Source organism: Elephantulus edwardii, unplaced genomic scaffold (genome assembly GCF_000299155.1).
Source record: "Elephantulus edwardii isolate Elephantulus edwardi_28Jun2011 unplaced genomic scaffold, EleEdw1.0 scaffold00077, whole genome shotgun sequence".
Classification (NCBI taxonomy): Eukaryota; Metazoa; Chordata; class Mammalia; order Macroscelidea; family Macroscelididae; genus Elephantulus; species Elephantulus edwardii.
In genome coordinates this window covers 13,191,086-13,201,371 of record NW_006399827.1, presented here as the reverse complement: position 1 = coordinate 13,201,371, position 10,286 = coordinate 13,191,086, and positions in this window count along the sequence as shown.

Sequence of the window (10,286 nt, the reverse complement as noted above, 5' to 3'; positions counted from 1 at the left end):
GACACACACACACACACACACACACACACACACACACACACACCCCCTCCAGAGCAAGGGGAGGAAGAGCCTTCCCATAAGATACCCTCTCAAACCTTTTCTCTCTAAGCCTCAGGTTCTAAACTGACTTTCCTGACAGGACTTTCCCTTCCTTTTCTGCAGCACCCCCCCACCCCCAGGTCCCAACTGAGCCCTGGATATCAGAGAGGAGCTTCAATTCTAAAAGCCCCCATCCCTGAGCCTAAATACAGACTTGCCTGTTTCTGACAGTGCTTCCTTCTGAAAACATTGTGGCTGGTTGTAGAGCTGAGATGTGAACTGGTAGTGCCGGGATGTGGGTTTGAGGTAAGGCACATGCCAAGGCTTTTTGAGCGGTTGGTCCCAAGATCCCAAAATGAAAGCTGACAACAGAAGCAGAAGTGGGACGGACGCTTATTTGAAAGTAGCCCTAAGTGAAAGCGTGAATTGGGTGACACTGTCAGACCTTGAGCTCTGGCAGGTCCCACAAATGTCCACTCCCAAACCCTTCCTTCTGCTCTGGAGAGGAGATGCCACCTAGTCCCGCTCCACCTCGCGCCCCTCGTTCTGGAATCTGCGGAAGGAGCGGGCTCTGGGCAGGGCGCTGTCCACGCCCTGGTGCTGACCGCGTCTGAGTCAGCTCGTGCTTTCCAGCGTCGGGACCAGGCCGCCCCTGCCAGGCCGCACGAGAGCCAGCACAGTATGAAGCCCTTTCCCAAAACCCTCCAGCCTCCGCGGGGTGCAACTCCCGCGCCTTTGACGACAATGTCACGGAAATTCTTTCCCACTATCTCCTCCGGAGCACTCTTGGGATTGCCTCTCAAGAATGAGAGGCAAATTATCTACGGGTCTCTGGTACCCAGGATTTGCCCCGTTGGTAGGTCGTCTAATGGGGTCTTAGGGACCTCTGCTCTTGGGAGAGAAAGGAGGGACCCATCTTCCTTCTTCCTCACTTCTTTTCGGAGTCTGGAGCAAGCTGTACACCTGAAAGAGTCTGAGCTCTGAGCTACCAGGGGCAAAAGCTGGCAGGGGCAGCTGGAAAGGACCCCAGCAGAGCTTCCCCCGCCTGGGACAGCCCGCTTCTCCTCCACTCCCAGTCTGGAGTGGGATCTGGACGGAATCCAGGCGGCTGGGGTCGGAGGAGAGGACTCCTTCATGTGGCTGCTGTTTGCCTGGTCCGGCTCTAATCGCCCCCCACCCGCACCTGCACCGCTCTTCTGGCTACCAGACGCACCCCCCACTAGTTTTAAACACCGTTTCCGCTCCTCTTGAAATGCACTGACTGCTCTTGGTCGGTGTATCTGAAGTCGCCTTGGGCGGGGGCACCTGGGCCCCTCTCGTTTGAGGGAGCGGGGTGCTCCGGAGCGCCTCCGCTTCTTGCGAACACAGGCCACCTCGGCGCCATTCGTGACCCTTCCCCCACACTCCCTGCACTCAAGCTGCAGTCTGTCCCTCCACCGCCCCCTCCCCAACACTCAACTTCCCTGGTGAGACAGAGAGATGAGCAGGAGAAGAAAATGCGCGCGGACACACAGCCCCAAACGCCCCCTCGCAAGTCTCTTTCCCTTGATCGCTCTCCCGCTAGCGCTCTCGCACACAAAACCAGAGAAGCTCCTGGAATAGAAGGAGACAGGGAAGGGAGGGCTTGGAGGGGGGGAAGCCCTGTGCCAGGGCGGAGGGGGGAAAGGCTCGGAGAGGACGCCCCGCTTGCTCCTTGTCGAAGGCGAAAGGCGGGATCTCCAAGCGCGCGGGGCTCCCCAGTGCACTGCTGACCGACGGCTCCTTCACGGGCTGGGTTCACAGAGGAAGGCGTCCTCCCCTGGGCCCAAGTGACAGGGAAGCAAGAACATCTAGGCCTTTTCACCCTCCGCCTTGTGGGGGCAGGAAGGAAAACAGGGGCTCCCTCTGCCCTCCGCGTTTAGCCCCCTTCCAGATCTGAACTGCTTGGGCAAGCTCCTGACTCTCAGTGAACCCCCAGCTCTAAATCCATCATCCAGGGACAGAGTCCAGTAAGAGCTGAAACTGAGCCCCAGGGGGTCGGTGACAGCAAAGGCCTGACGTGCCCTATACCTGCTGCTTCTCCTCCCTGCGTTGGAGAGTGTGCAGAGGCCACAGCGTGGGGATCACCCTGCCAGGCCCCACATATCATTTTCTCCTGGACATGCTCTCTTCATTTCCCAGCATCTGTAAACTTATGCTGCTTTTTCTTCAGGGAAAGCTCTGGATTGAAGGAGGAACTTAGACCTAGAGGCCACCGTTTATTCCTCAAGGAAGGTGGGAAGAAAGATCGCAGGCCAGGCATGGCCAAGTTCAGCCTTGACCTCCTCTCCCAGGCCTCCAGGTGATGACAGAGGGACACCAACACCTCGAGTTGGTACCTGTTCTACTAGGTGCTCAAGGGGGAAAGCATCTTTTCTGAGGGTCCCATAGAGGGCCACGCAGGGGGCCCCAGCTCTAAGCGCAGGCTCACCCAGCCCATGCCACTATTACTTTCCTATGCTTTGGAGGTGAGAGATCAAGCATTGGCCACCTGCACAGAGGTGCCACCTGGAGTTCATGAAACCTTCCACCCCGCTGGCCTGCTTCCAAACCCAGAACCGGCCGTCCCATTCCACGCTGCATCTTTTCAAAAAGCTTCATTAAGTTTCTCTGGATAAAAAACTGTAAGAAAAACTGCTGGGGGAAGGCCATTCTGCCCTCTGAAACTTCCTTCGCGCTTTGACGCAAGGACTGGAAGTGCTGGCTCCAGGGACAGCCAAGCTTGGGAATGGAGCCAGGACTGGGGCTGGGCTCACAGGCTTCTGGGGGAGACACCTGCCGGGGCCTGGACTTTCTGGCCCTCTAGCCGAGGGAGGGTAGGGTGGAGAGACTGGGGGTGGTGGTGAGAAAACTGGAGCAATGGTAGTGGGTGGATATGCTGCCCAGCTGTGTGTTGGTGTTCGCAGGGCTCTCGCGCCAAGCGTGCCTGCAGCGGCCCAAGCGCTCAGCCCTGTCTGGACCAGGCCGTCCGCTTCCACGCCCAGTGCGCCTAAGGCGTGCCTGTTGTTGGTCATTCAGTCTCTTCTCTCCCACTCTGTTTCTCTCTCTCTACCTCACCTCAGTCTTTTTTTTTTTTTTTAAATTAATTGAATTAACGGGTCTCGGGGCGCTCCTGACTCTCCCGCTGGAGGCTGGCTGACCAGGAGGCCAAAGCTGCCCGGTCAGGTCCCGCTGGACCCCTGAGAGCCCCCCATCTCCTCTGAGGACCCGCGTACCAGTTCCTACCCTCAGCTAAGTCCTCGCCAAGGGCACAGCTGGGTGGGGTCTGGGCAGTCCGCCCGGCTTGGGACATCTGTTCTCGCCAGAGTGGCATTAAAGGCTAGGGGTGGGGGTGGGAGGCTCAGAACCAAGCCCTCCAGCCCACGCGGATGTCCGCTTTCTTGACCGCTGGCGAGGGCGAAGGTGGGAGGGGACCTCAGACTCCCACAGTTTCTTTCCTCCCCTTGGGAAAAGCGCGAGAATTGGAGTGGGGCAGGTGGGGCGTTTTCCTCTTTTCCTGGTCTCTCCGGGCTTCACAGTCAGGTGCCACACCAGCCTCACTCCTGGAGGACATCGGACTGGCCTGCGGTCCAGAGCTGCCAGAGGTCCCAGGAGGCGCCGGCGCCCCGAAAACCGCGGAGGCTGCAGGCCAGGCCGGCGCGAAGCGGATCCCGGATGCAGCGAAGTCGGTGCTGCAGGAATCCGAGAGGCAGAGCTCTGCGCCCAGCGGGCCGAGGGGCAAAAGGAACTTAATTTAAAAAACAAAAACATTTGGGTTGGGATGGGGGAGGGTGGTGCTTTAAAAAACAAAACAAAACCAACCCAGAAGAATCACAAAGCTCGTGCGCAAAATCAACCCCAAATCCCAAATCCTGATAATGTTGCACGAAAAGGAAGGAAAAAATCCCTCAGCTGCCTCTCCCCTGTTGCTACCTGAAAGCTCGCGCGCGCGGGGCCAAGCCGGGTGCCCGGACGCCCCCCTCGCCACCCCAACGCCCTGGCTTGGAGCCCAGGTCGCCCTCTGCCCACCCTTCTCTCGCATGTTGGTGCCAGTCTGTGCCACTCAGCCGGTGCCCGGTGCCCGGTGCCAGGCGCGGGGGGAAGGCGGGGAGGAGCCGCGGCTCCAGCTTAAATTCCATGGCATCTGTTCATTATTATACAGTGAGGATTTTTATATGGACAGCTAAATTAAAGACAGATTTTTGCCAGAATTGCAGATCCCATAAAAATGATGACACAGGATGGGGGCTTTTTCTTAAAAAAAAAAAAAGTTTTTAAAAAAAGAAAAGGAAAGATCTAAAAACAACCTGACAAGCCACAACCCCAAGGCCCTCTGAACCCGACTTCTTGAGCTTTAGTATTTTTTGCGCCTTTTGCCGATTCTCAGATTCTCACACCGGCTGGCCAGGGACAACAGAGCCCCGCAGTTCTTCGTGCCCAGTGAACTCACAAATGCCCAGCTCACACCCTCAGCAGAGGCAGTGGTGGGCAGCTCAGGTCCTGAGGGTAGGTGGCTGATCTCAGAGGGAGAGCCAGGGAGGGGCAGGAGCCGGGGAACTTGGCCTTTCCTGCCCTGGGTTCACAGGACCGCAGTGGCCTGAGCTGGCTGTCCTGGGTTCCCTGGCAGCCAGGGAGGCCCAATTGTACCACGTTAGGGGCGTGCTCAGAGCCCACCTCCCCTCTCTCCACTGGAGAAGGTAACGCAAGGACTGGACCTGCTGGGCACATTTGCCTGTGACTCAGAGCTGGAGTTCTGGAATTTTGCATTTCACAGGTTCTAGGAGCCTGGAGTTTGTTCGTTAGAAGGTGAGGGGTCCTGTCTCAGGGGTGGGCCTCCCCCTCTTGGGTGGTCCAGGTTGCAGGATACAAATTGGAAGTTCAGGGGTGACATTGTGGGACCCTGGGAGCTGTTGGCCTTTTGGGGGGGGAGGCACAGCAGGAGGGATGAAAAATGTTCGCTCCAAATTAGTGGGAAGTTTTCTTCTTTTTCCTTCTTAATTTTTTTTTTTCTTTCCCAGGGGAGAAAAAAGACCTACCCCTGGAGCTCTGTGTCCTCCAGACAATTGCTCTGTCTGTGTCTGTCTGTGACTCTGTGTGGCTGTCTGCTCCTCTCCCTCGGATTCAGAGCTGACAGAATTCATATCAGAAGAGTGAACGCAGGGACATCTGTGTGCGGAATGACTGTGCCTACTCGAACCTGCCAATCGTTCCTGGCACGAGCTGGGTGACAAATGCCTGTTACCTCGGAATGCTGGTGGGTGGGGGCAGGGTGGGGGAGGGCGCCTGGCACCACCGCCCCCACCACCCCCAGGAAGCCCTGTCAAGTCCCTACCCCCCCTCCGGAGGATGTCCCAGACCCTCCCTCGACTTGGGGGGGGGGTCTTCAGAACTGGATCCACTAATTAGCTGCGTTTAGGAAATTTTGGTGTCTTAGCCCCGCTGGAGTCCCTTTTCCTCGACCTCCCTAATCTCTCTCCCTACCGCTTCAAGTCCCCCACCCAGTTTTCCACATTCATTCAGAGTTTCTCCTGGGGTGCGGAAGGCCAGTTCTGGGGGTGAGGAGCTCAGAATACAGAGAAAGATTTGTGGTGGGAAGAATTCCGCTAAAGTTGTAAGGAGTTTGGTGGTGAAGCGCCAGGGGCTGCATAGAAGCGGCTGGAGGGGCGGGCTGTGGTGTCTAGAGGGACAGGGAGACCCTGAACGAGGAGAGGAGAGGCCAGGAGAAGCGCAGGAAATGAGAGAGGCTCGAACCCATAGCCTCCCCTGCAAGTTCTCCGCCTGGGAGCCTCGGGCTCGGTCCCTGCCCCAGGTCTCGGTGGCCGGGCTCCTGGCTCAGGCCTCAGGCCAGCTCCCCATTCGTCAGCCGGTTCTACTGAGGGGCGAAGGGGGGGAAGGGGCCACACCACAGCCGGTGCCAGCTGGGGGGTATTGCGAGGGGGAGCGGAGAGCACATCGAAAATTCCGAGACATCTGTTCACCAGGGAGGAGAAGCCGTGCTGGAAGGCTGGGCGCCCCCGCCCCACCCGCTGGGTCCTGCTCCTCAAAGCCGCGCCCCAGTCTCCGAACTGCTCCTAGAGGGGGTGCCAAGCCTGAGTGTGCGTTAGGGCTGGGAGGGAGGGCTCTGGGGCTACTGTCCTGCATGCAGGTCCTCAGAAAGGAAGGTCAAGGACCCAGGGGAGGACTGCGTAGGGCAGAGGTTCCGAGCTCATGTGGTCTCCTTCGGAGCACCCACAGACACCCCCAAACGCACAAGGCTGGGCAATCACACACACTCACATAGAGACCTTCTTGCTGTTAACTTGTATACAAAATTCCAAGAAAATGACCCCCTTCAAATAATTTCATCATTCCAGCCCCTCCACTGGTTGCCTGGCCTGCGCAGGGAATTGGGGAGGGTGTGGGTTATATATACTGGGGAGGCATATTCCTGTCCCCCAAGAGCTGTGAGCCTGGTGAGCACATTCCACACTGCCCCCTACACTCACACAGAGCCTCTTTCTAATGGGGGGTGAGACGGCTAATAGATTTAGGTAGCAGGACCCCCCCCTTCATCTGTAAGCAGGTTCCCCAGGAATCCAAGACCAGGTGAGGGGGTGGGGGGCCAGACCCACTGCCAATCATGGCACCCTTTTAGGCCACTCCCCATTGGCAGGAGCCCCTGTCTGCAGGCTGTGCCTGACAAGCTCCCATCTCATTTCCCACCAGGCCCCAGTGACCATCTCTCTCTCTCTCTCTCTCTCTCTCTCATCAGTGCCCTGGCCTGGCACCTGTCCCTCTGCCAGGGTTGCCCTAGCTGGGCCAACAGAGGCCAGGCCTCTCAGCTGGGAAATGTCCATGTGGTTGCTACTTAAAAACTGATTTATGAGGCCGTGGCGGCTGCGGAGGCTTGGCCTACGGTTCTGGTAGTAATCAAGGGCATATGCCCATCTCGCCTGGCACTGCCCAGCTTGTGAGCCCAGCCCTGGCCTCTGCTCTCCTGCTGAGAAGACAAGAACATGAAAGGCATCGAGTCTCCTTTCCCTCCAAGCTATGGCTCTCTTCCTCTACTTGCTTTCCTTTCTTCCTCCTCTTCTTCTTCCTTTTCCTCTCTCCCTCCTCCCTTCATCTCTCCTCCTTCCCTCCCTCCCTTTCTCTTCCTTCTCTCCCAAGTGGCACGGACCAGCCTGTGTGCCGGGCTGGCGCTCACAGCTGCAGCCCATCTGCTATGATTGAATGGTGACAGTGATGAGACAGGAGCTGAGGGGAATGGGGGCTGCCCTGCCACCCCTCACCCCTCCTTGTGCCAGCCCCCACATGCTTGCTTAACCTCTAGAATGAGACCAACAGCTTTGTCTGTGCGGGGTGGGAGAATCCCTCCCCTAAAAGTAGTGAGGGAATTCCTTTCCTCTCAACTAGATTCCTGAGAAGAAAGGAGAACAAGGAGAAGGAGATGGAGAGAAAGGGTAAAACTGAAGGAAAGGACCCATTTGTCCATACCCACACAGGTCCAGGCAGAGGATGGAGCCTGGGCCACCAGAAAAGAGACTAGAAAAGATTCTAGGCTGGGAGGGAAAATGCTGGTGTAAGTCTAGGGTTCCACTTCTTGAGGAATTCAGGAAAACAGTGTTGGTTGACAGTTCCTAGCGGGAAAACTCAGCATCCTTGTTCTTGAACCTTGATATTTTCTTCTCATAGAGTTCTCTCTCTCCACCCTAGACAACGTCCCAGCTCCCTCTCTTTAGGAGTGGGGTTCAAAAGCTGGGTCTTCCCTTCAAGAATAAGGTTCAAGAGCGGGGTCCTCCAGGTGCCCAAGAAGACATCTTTAGCCAGGTGATGTATGGCTGTAGCAAGGATATCACAAAGGGATTTCTCAACTGGTAACAGTGGAAAACAATAGCAATAACAACAACCACAATAATAGAAGCTCACAAGTATTCAGAGCCTATTCTTCGTCAGCAACTGACCTCACAGAATCACTCCAATGCTTATTGGTTGGAACCCTCATTCTACCTGTACTGTAGACAAGGACATGGCGATACAGGTACAGCTTTAGCTCAAGCTTAGCTTTTTTCTCAGTAGAAAAAAAGAGACAATTAAAAGGAGGTTATACAACTATTAGGAAGGGACATAGTATCCTTTCTTTTTCCAATTTTCTCTCCCTCTCTCCTTCCTCTTCTTCCTCCTTGTCCTCAGTCAACCTAGTACCTGTTTTCAGTGTCTGCTCATGTGGCTTTCTTCTCCTGCCACTGCCCACCTTTGTGTAAGTGAAAACATTTCATGAGAAGTCATCCTTTTCCCCCGTCCCATCCACGAGGAAAATGTTCCCATGAAAGCTCACCACAACTGGCCCCACCTTCCTCATCAAGGCATCTTCCCTTCCCATCTGTAGACTCATCTCTGGTGGTGTATTGTTTACCGCTCTGGGACAGGATGCCATCATGAAGAGCAATAGGACCAGACTGGAAGGCTGGTCTGATCCGGATCCCTGGAAAACTCTGGGATTAAAGATTTTTCTCTCCCTCTCCTTGAGATTCAGAGGAGAAATGTGCCTTGCCTGACATACTTCCTACCCTTTACTCAGATACCTGAGTCTGTCTGGATCAGCCTGCTCGTCTAAGGGCCCAGGAAGTACTGAGAACAGGACTCCTCATCCTTTTCTTACGCCATTCACATCTCCACCTCTCCTTCCTTTTTTCCCCCATTCTCTTTTCTGCCATCTCAATCACCTTCACACATTCTTTCTTCTTTACCCTTTCCTCTACCTATTTTTTTCACTTCTCCCTTCTCATCTACTTACATAATAACCCCTTCAGTCCTTAAAGAGCTAGAATACACCTCCTCCCAAGAGACTAAGAACTCCTCACATTGCACAAATGTCATGACCAAGGGGCTCCTGGTGGGAGAACCATCCCTGCTAGAGAATATCACTAGAGGGGGATATCTCCATATCTCAAGGGGAGGGAGACAGGAACCCATAATCCAATCTTGTGGATAAGCATTAAGCAGTCACTAAGTCCCTGCAATCCCCAGAACAAATCCAGATCAACGTTGTTGCCCACTTGCCCAGCACAAATTGGGATAAGAAATGAGGTGGGGAGTGCCTTTCAGGGTCATTATAGGGTTTACTGATGTCTCTTTCCTGCAGGTTCTGCAGGGCAAAGTGGCAACTGGAGGTCAAATAAACCACACATCCAAGATCCCTCACCTGCCATGGCACTTTTCTCATTCTTGGCCCTGAGAGGCAGAAAGATAAATGTAGTCTGAGCCTCCATATGGGGCGGGGTGGGGGATGAGAATCGCCTTTTTCCCCCTAGTCTAGTGGTTGGGTATTCTTTAGTTCTCCTAGTTTTCTTCCAACCCTCTTTCCTGTATCTCTTGAATTCTTTCTCTCCTCCACTGCTGTCTTGCCCACTACCTATTTCTAAGTCTCCCTCTCCCAAAGAATCAGTTTCTTCCTCCTGTTAAGACATGCATAGGGTTTTGTTTCAGCACCATGGACAGAGACACCCATGCGCTTATTCAAAGGTAGAGGTGAAAGCCTGGTTGTGGGTCTGCTTCTTCTCTGACCTGTTTAAATGGGTGACTGAACAGTGTGTGTGTGTGTCTGTACGCAAGCCTGCCTGTGTGAACGCCTGTGTCTGTGTCTCTCTGGGGCACACGCCTGTAGGCGTCTTTGGGTGCATCTGTGTGTTTGTATCTGCCTGTGCCATGTCCCCGCCTGTTCCCCATGTCCCTGGCTGGGAAAGGGGACGGGATGGGGACGCTCCGTTCTGGAGGTGGGGAGGCAGCGGGTGGCTTAGTATTTCAGCCGGGCCTGGGGGTGTCATCCTTGCCCAGACGCGCGCCAGGCACCATGTGGCATGTGTGCCAGCCGGCACAGGCTGAGGGCATTCTGCCCAGCTAGGGGGTGGAGGGATGCAGGGAACTGGAGACAGGCAAGGAGAAGTGGGGAACTGAGCTCAGAACTCAGCCCTGAGCCCAGTTCCTTTCTGATCCTTGGTGGACTCCACACACAGGCACTGCCAAAGGAAATTTACAAGTTACTTGCCTGGATAACCCCCACCTCTCACACCACTCACATACGCGTACACACACACACACACACACACACATCCAGATGGAAATGCACAGGAGGCAAGCCTGCCCTGAATTGCACACATGTGTGAAAGCCACCTGGTTCTTTGCACACCAATTCACGGGCAAATACATACACATGTGTATGCACACGAAACACCTAAGCCATTATCAAAGGGCAGGAGATCAGAATCTCA